The following is an 8,982-nucleotide window of genomic DNA, read 5'->3' on the forward strand; positions in this document are numbered from 1 at the left end:
TCAACAAAAAATTCCTTAGTTTAAATATTATGCATTATTAATAGCCTAAGTTCCCCAAACCAAAGGTAATTTGGTTAGGGATTATTCTTCATCCATTAGTAAAGTGAATCTTTAGCATTAATTACTCCTTTTTTTTTCAATTGTTCTTTTTTTGTGGTTTGCTCAGTGTATAAAATCTAATTGATACAATAATTTTGGTGTGGGAAATTGGAGAAACAATATTTTAGTTGACTTTATTTTTCAATTAGTTGTAATGTGAAGTTTTTAAAATTTCTATTAAAGTGTTTATTCTATATATTAGATAGATGATATTATAAAATGTCATCATATATATACTTCAAATTTTAAATTCTATTAAAAATGCACTAATGTAGAAACCTGTATAATAATAACAAATATTAATTAATAAGAAACTTTGTAATAATTTATTTAACAAAAGTTAATATTATATATAAAATGGAGTAGTGCATGAAATAATAAAAAAACTATTGTTATATATAACTTATAGAGTGGAAGAAGAATATTGAAAATGGAAGAGCTAGCAGTGTGAGAAATACTTAAAGGCAAAAGAATTTTTGCTATATTACAAACTTTAAATTACATAGGATAGTTTAATTTTGAGAATATAAAAGAAATGCAACATATTTTATAAAAATGTAACTTTGATATAATGACAATGTAAAGCAATTTTACACGTGTATTCAATCGCATAATCTACGCCAATAAAAATAATTACTTTTTATATTGATTACGTGAATAATTACTAAAAAAACTGATGTGATTAAATATCTGTGTATTTTACATTGTCATCGATGTCAATGTATTAAAACTAAACTCATTTTATATTATTATCTTTTACAACTTTTTTTTTTACCAAAGATAGAAAACTCGAACCCACAACTTTTTAATTGAGTGTGGGGAGACTATGCCATTTGAGCTATAACTCATTGGCTATTATTTTTCACAACTTCTTTCCATTATTTAGTAATGACAAAATTTCATAACCACAATTATATAACATTTTTTAATAAACCACAATTATATTTTTCATAACTTATTCTAACGTTTAACATTATTTTCTTTTAATGACAAATAATAACTCATACTATAACCAATGGTCCCATAATCACCAAAAATATCAAAACACCATCGTTAAACTTAAAATTACTACTATATTACATTTCATTTTCAACACCAAACCCCTTTAAAATTTAGTTAGAAGTCTTCTTCTTTATTTATACCAAGTCTTATTCATGCTCAATTTCAGTCCTATCAAATAATGTTGGAATCTTGAACATGTCTGGCATAAAAAAAAAATAATTTGGACAAATAGACACTGCACAGATATCTCATGACATGCATAGATCAATCACATTCCTGTTAATGAAGATTGATGTGAAACTGAAAGTTACATGCAAATTGCGTTCAAATTAAATCATAAACAACTAATGTTGGCTTGGTATAAATATTTTTGTTTAATTTGAAGTTATATATATATATTCAATTAAAATTGATAAACAATGTTTTTCTCAAATTTATTTAACTTAGAAATATATTTCTAGTATATTTTTAGTGAGAAATATGTGAAAATTAAAGCAAAATACTTAAAGGGATATATAATAATCAAAATGAAGAATGAGTCAAGGAGATGGAGACAAGCATAAAAGACAGATAAATTGGTAAACTTTATCCAATATATATATATATATATATATATATATATATATATATATATTCTAATACCATTGGATTTACTTGATCCAAATATATAAGGCTATTATATATATTGAACATTATTAATATTCTCGTTATTGTTGTTAATTAATTGTATAAAATAAAAATTTATGTATTAATTAAATTATTATTATAAAAAATTAAAAATATTTGTGTTAATATTGTATTATTAGATAGTTGTAATCAAAGTTATAGCTCAAAACAAATAATATATATATAATTTCTGGTCAAATATATATTAATTATAGCCTAGAGAGGAATATGACATATACATATACTAAGCTGAAGCTGCACCCTTTTCTTTTTCTCTCAAGAATTAAAATTCTGACAATAAAATTTTGACAGATAAGAGACAACAACAACGTTGTTACAGACACATATATCCAAGAAATTGAAGAAGATGATAGATATGTATATAATAACCCTTTCAACATCCTTCATCCCTATACTTCTTTCTTGTTTTTTGAAATGAAAGATACATATTATTGTTAATTAATTTCCATTTCATTGAAGTAGCTTTGCTCCTATCACCAACTCATCAATTCATATGGGACTATATATGTATTTCATCAGCAAGACCGTTACCTGAGAATGATATGAAATATGATAATAATCAGCAAATTAAACTATTTTAAATCCAAAATTCTGTATATATTCTAATTTCTAATTTCATTCTTTAACATCAGATTGATTTTTGTTAGCTAACAAAATTATAATTATTAATTAGATAATAACCTTTATGATAAGATTAATTAATTACATACTTCCATGTAAAGATGAAACTACAATTAAGTTTTTTTTTTTTCACTGAATACTATGAGTTATTAATATGGACTAGACAACAATAAAAATGCTTTCTTTTTTTTTTTAAATAAAAAATGCTAATTTATCAATTACTTTTATTGAACTGAAAACCCTAAATCTGGGTGTGAACACAGAATTAGGGGTAAATTCATTTTAATGAAATGGAATATACAACTGTTTGTTAACAGTGGAAACTAGAAACCAAAAAAGGTCACTTCATCATTATTGCTAGTATTTTCCAGATAACCTTATCAATAATCATCAACATTCCAGCTTCATTCCATGGTATAATTTTGACTGAATCCATTACCATCCAAATTAATAAATCAAATCAGGTATATTTTATATAGATGGTTACAAATATGTATATATCTACAATATTTCATTTTTTAAATTAAAAAAATAAATAAATTATAAAAAAGAAGATGACATACCTGAGATGTGAGCTTCATAAGTTAAGCCTAATAAGTTGCTAGCTAGGGTTAGTTAAAGCATAAAGAATATAATAAAATCCAAAAAATAACAAAAAAAAAATATAATATATATGTATATTGCAGAAATTGAAAAAAGATAGTGAGAAATGGTTACGGGGTGACAGCAAGAGAGTGAGCACATATAGCTTCAAGTATGAAACAACATCATACAAGAAAATACCATGTGTGCTCACTCTCTTCTGTCACCACCCTTTACCGTTAATTAGCGAAGACGAAAACTCAATACCATAATAGTCTCTATCACTTGATGAATAATCACACTAATTAGCCTGATAATTAACTAAAGCATCACTATTGCTTTTGAAAGTGTTTATGAGGGACAAGTAATTAATTAACCCTTAATTATTTCCTCTCTTCTCCCTACCCAAAAACTGTTCCATTACTATGGAAGAATGATTTATATGATGTTGTTGTAATGAAGAGAAAGAAGGGATATGAAGGGGTATTTATACAGAAACTGAAAGAGAAATTTGCTTGCATCATGTATGTGGAAGGAATAATTGTATTGTTGGGGTTTATCTTCTATTGGTCATCCCATATTATTTTAATCATTATAATGAAAGTGAAAACAGAAAATACCATAAAATAAGAGAAAGAAAAAGTGTAGAGACTTTATCTTTAGGGTTTTGTTATCAAGTGGTCCAAAGTTCAAATACACATGTTAAGGTTTGATTTAAAAAAAAAAAGATATATTTGCTTTTTTATTTAAAACAATTGTTCGATTTTAAAAGTTAGGTAATATTAGTTAAATTTTCACTAATAACTTGGTTAAGTTAATGAGAGAAAAATCAATGAAAAATATATATAATTTTTGTTTGCTTAATTAAACTTATCTAACATTATTAACATATGTATTCTCAATATGTTTTTTTTTATTATTACTATTTTGTTATTGTTGTCCATAGCCGAATATGGTGACTAATTTTTTGCTAGTTTATAGGTACTTTCATAAAATCACTCCTCGAATATAGATCTTTTAGTTATAATTTTTTTTTAAATATATCATATTATAAAATTATTTGTTTAAAAAATTAAGCGGATAATAGGTAGAGACATATGCTTAGACAACTTGATTTATATATGAGACAGTTGACCTAGAAATTTTTAAAATTATTTGATATCTAAAATGAAAATAATCAAACTCTCAATATTTAATTAAAAATTTTTCGATAATAATAATATCTTTTTTTCTAATCTTGAACTATATTCTTAATTTTTAAGTTATGATGTAAGATCAGACGCAAAATACGACACGATATAAGACATGTAGTCATATAAATTTTAAATTCTTATAAAATATAGGAATATGGTATAAAATATAAAATATTTTTTAGAAAATTAAAATGATACGTTGATTTTATCGATATTAAAATATAAATTAATTTTTAACTATTGTTAATATTTTTAATTATATAAAATATTTAAAAATTTTATTTTAATAAATAATAATATATAATATTTCTAAATTTATTTTAAAAATATATGTTAAGAATAAAGTTAGACACATGATAATATTCAAGTAGAGAAAATCTAGGGAATCAGTATTTTTATTAAAATTTGATCAGCATTTAGTCAGCAAAAAAAAAGTAATTTTTTACCATTAGATGAAATCTCATCCCATTAAAAATACTATTGATAGCTAATTGATGGCTACAAATTACAAAATATGTTACCCCTAATACTCCTCTATTTAAGTATGTATAAATGTAAATAAAAAAATTTTAATTTTTTATTAAGATATAAATAGGCACAAAAAATACCCATATTAAATATCATCTAAAATTTGTCAATATACAAATATGACAACTCAAGGAAATGAAAAATGAATCATCTTAATTTTTTTATAAAGTAATTTTTTATTATTTAATATTTTCTCTTACATATTTTTTTATCCTATTTAAAAAGTATAAATTAAAAAATCAAATTTTTCAAAAAAATAATTAAAAATTTGAGAGAATTCATTTTTTAAAAAATGTAGGTGGTTCGTAAGCTCTCAAGAATCAAGACACTCGTTCACAACAAAATTCTTGTGTTTTGTTATTTCAAAGTTTTCTACACATCTGATCCCATGCGTCCCATAAGCAACAAGTTCAACTTCTTCAATTCTGATCCTCAGTTTCATTTATTCATTGCTTGTTACCGATGCTTACAATAAATTAAAAATCTATTATAATTTATATCCCCTGCTGTCATAATCGCCATCTTCTCCAACACCCATCTTTATGTGAAGCTTATCTGAAACAAAATGCATTATTTTCTTTTTCATAGGTAATAAATAGTGTGTTCATAATTAAATTTTTTTGGAAACATTTCATAATTATTTATAGGTGTATTAAAAAAATATATTATATATTATTAAATCGAATCTTTTCAATTATTAACATATATTCTTAAAGATATTTTTTATTTATTTTATTCAATTTATTTAAATACATTAATTAATTATTTATTTAATTTAATTACGATAAATATTAAATTATTTAATATTTTATTTAAAAAAATTAATTATAACTAATTAATTATATTAATTATTATTTAACTTTATTAAAATAAATAAATTAATTTTATTTTAATTTACATTAATTTTTTATCTTATATATTTTGATTAATAATTTTTAAAATATCAGAACTAACCATTTATTTGATTTAATTGAAATAAATATTAAATTATTTAATTTTCTATTTGACTATATTAACTATAGCTAATCAATTATATCAATTATTTAATTTAGTTGGAATAAATAAATTAATTTTATTTTTATTTTTATTTGTATTAAATTTTTTGTCTTACATATTTTGATTAATAATTTTTATATAGCATATTTATAAGATATTTTTTATTTATTTAACTTACTTTATTGAGCTAAAAAATTATAATTAATTTATTACGATAATATTAAAGAGACAAAAAATAATTAGTTCAAATAGTTTAAATTTGTTTTATTTATTATTTATTTGTTACAGAGTGCATTAAATAAAACTAAAAATAGTAAATTTTGACAATTTTTAGTTAATATTTTTTGTTATCAAATATTTTTATATTTTTTAGATCAATTATTTAATTTAATTAATTTAAATATATGTTATTTGATTTAATTTTATCACGTTAATATATAAATCGCTGTTTACCAAAAGTTTCTCTTTATTTTATTCCTTAATCTTAAATATTTTATTTGTTGTTTATATATTTTTATTTTAATATCAAATCTAATATTTTTATTGGTATTTTCTTATTATTTATTGTCTAATAATTATATGTCTACTATCAATTATATAGTCATAAATATTTTTTATTTATTAAAAAAATACATATTTAATTTTTTTATTTTACCTATTTTTGTATTTTATAACTTATTCACTACAAGATATTGCACATTTATTTGTCCATTCATCTTATCTTTAGCAATTTTAATAGGTGTTTAAACTAACAAAAAAAATTATTTTTAAAAATAAATATAACTACTTCAACTTAAGAATAGACAAAATATGTTAATAAATTTCAACAAATAACAATGTTGATAATATTATATTAATTCCAAGAATAAATATAATATTAAAATATAAAACAGTTTTGGGTAATTTTAGCAAAATTAATTCTTCATAATAGTTTTTTTATAATATTAAAAAAGATAATTCAAGAATAAATTTTATCTCATGTTAAATTATTCTTATTCAAAATCGTTTTAACTAAGAGTAAGAGAATTTAAAAGTTTTACTTATGAATAATAAAAAAAATCTATAAATTAAACCACTAATATTTTTTTATATTATTCGATCACTAATATTATTCAAAGAGACATCTTTAAAAAGATAAGATTATAAAATAAATATTTTAACTTAATCACAAATTATATATTCCTATTATTGAATAATTATTATACCTTTAAAATTAGTACTCATTAATTTTGTTATTTTTAATCTGAAAAATAGCTAAACTTTAAATTAATTAATTTTATAAATTTTTATAACAAAAATTATTATACGTGTCTTTATTTTAAAAATTCAAAAAAAATATTTTATATATTATTCCGTGTAGAACCCATGTATATATACTAGTTGTAACAAAAATTGATCTCCAATATAATTTTTTCATGTTTTTTAAAAATATTTTGTTATTCAAAAATATAAACAAAACCAAAACACCCCCCAAAAGAAAATATTTTCAGCTTAAAATATTAATAATTGGTAATTGATTTCCTTCTTGAAATATGTATCAAACATATAATCAAAGAATACTAAAAATGAAAGGTTCTAATCATTAAAAAATAGCAAAACTTTTCTGCTAAACTATCAACCAGTATCAAGTCCTTTTAAAACATTTATTACTCAATAAAGTCCATCCACAGCGCCATTGTTTTTAATAGAGTAATAAATATATTATTCTAAAATTTTTTCGTAAATACTCAATAAAAAACTTCTATAATTTAAAAGTTTAGAATTTGATTCTTATTGACTCTAAAAAAAATTAGTATAAAATCAATAAAAAAAATTATATAAAAAATAGTTTAATTATTTCACTAGTTCTTATAATTTTACTGAATTTTTATTAAATTCTTATATTTTTTCTTTTAATTGTGTTCCTATATAATATCAAGTAGTTTTATAACTAGACTTCTGCCCTCATATAAATATTGGAATAAATTGAATATTCTATTAAACAAAATAGAATATTCATTCAAGTGTTAGACATATTTGTTTTGTTTAACATATTATTTTGTTAATTCTAACGTTTTTGTCACGATAGAAATTTAATTATAAAATTTGATATGGTATAAAAATCTGATTAAAAAAAATATAAAAATCTAATTAAAAATTCGTAAAATTATAGAAACTGACAGAATAATTAAAAAAAATAGGCAAATAAATTAAAGTCAAACAAAAATATTTTTAATATTTTTAAATAAAAAATATTATTTATACATCAAACACTTTCAATATCTGTATAAACTTAATTGTATATTTAAATTATTTTTAATTAATAAAACAAAAAGAACACATATTTAATTATTAAAAAATATTAATATCAAAATAGTGTTTATTATAAACAATATAGATTTAGCGAGATTGTTTTTAAATATAGTTAGATTTGTTCTCCTCTAATCAAAGTTTTCCTAGATAGTGATATCACTATAGTGATTTAGTACGTACTATTATATATTTGGACCATCCCTTATTCATTATTGTATGATATAGATGTATAACAACTGCTTTTATTGTTAAACATGTAATGTCTCCTTAATGTACTTATTGCACGCATTTAAGGGTAGAAAAGGTGAACAAAAAATTGTGTCAAAATGATGATCTAATGATTATAAATTGGTGAAAATTCATGTGAAGAGTAAAGTATTATTTTTGTCTCTAACGTTTGGGGTAAGTTATATTTGTGTTTTTAACATTTAAATCGTCCTATTTGTATCCTTAACGTTTATAAAGTGATTCAATGTTATCCTACTATCAATTATACTAACAAATCAGATTATATTTTTCAATTATTCTCATTTGGATGTATTCATTCTCAATTAGGTCTCACTTGAATGTGTTCGATTTTAATATTATACCCACTATTTGTGTTTAGATTCAATTATGTCCCTAAAAAAGTGAATTATGTAAATGTTGTAGGAATTAGTTTTAACATTTGATGAGTTATTTTTCGGAGTAGATCATCGATTCTATCCTAGACATTTGTATTCTAACTTCAAGAAGATATTTTTAAAACTCAAACTAAAGCGCTCATGATGTGTAATTGATGGCAGAATAACATTGAAACACTTTTACAAACGTTAGGGATACAAATAGGATGATTTAAACGTTAGGGACAGAAATAGAATTTACCCCAAATGTTGGGACAAAAACGATACTTTACTCTTCATGTGAATTTGACTTCACGTGAAGTTGATATCTAAAAGTCGTTAGATAAAAATTTAATCAAATCAATCAAATTATTTAACGA

The 8,982-nt window shown here is 21.3% G+C and overlaps 1 long non-coding RNA gene across 1 annotated transcript; it reads right to left on the reverse strand.

Moving 5' to 3' along the window:
• Nucleotides 1–1,926: 1,926 nt before the first annotated feature.
• LOC112755895 (uncharacterized) lies at nucleotides 1,927–3,634 on the reverse strand. The gene is made up of 2 exons (XR_003179097.3): nucleotides 2,973–3,634; nucleotides 1,927–2,319 (listed from the first exon to the last, which is right to left on the reverse strand). It is a non-coding gene; the product is annotated as an uncharacterized lncRNA (long non-coding RNA).
• Between the last annotated feature and the right edge of the window lie 5,348 nt (nucleotides 3,635–8,982).

The sequence above is a fragment of the Arachis hypogaea genome, chromosome 6, assembly GCF_003086295.3.
Source record: "Arachis hypogaea cultivar Tifrunner chromosome 6, arahy.Tifrunner.gnm2.J5K5, whole genome shotgun sequence".
Lineage (NCBI taxonomy): Eukaryota > Viridiplantae > Streptophyta > Magnoliopsida > Fabales > Fabaceae > Arachis > Arachis hypogaea.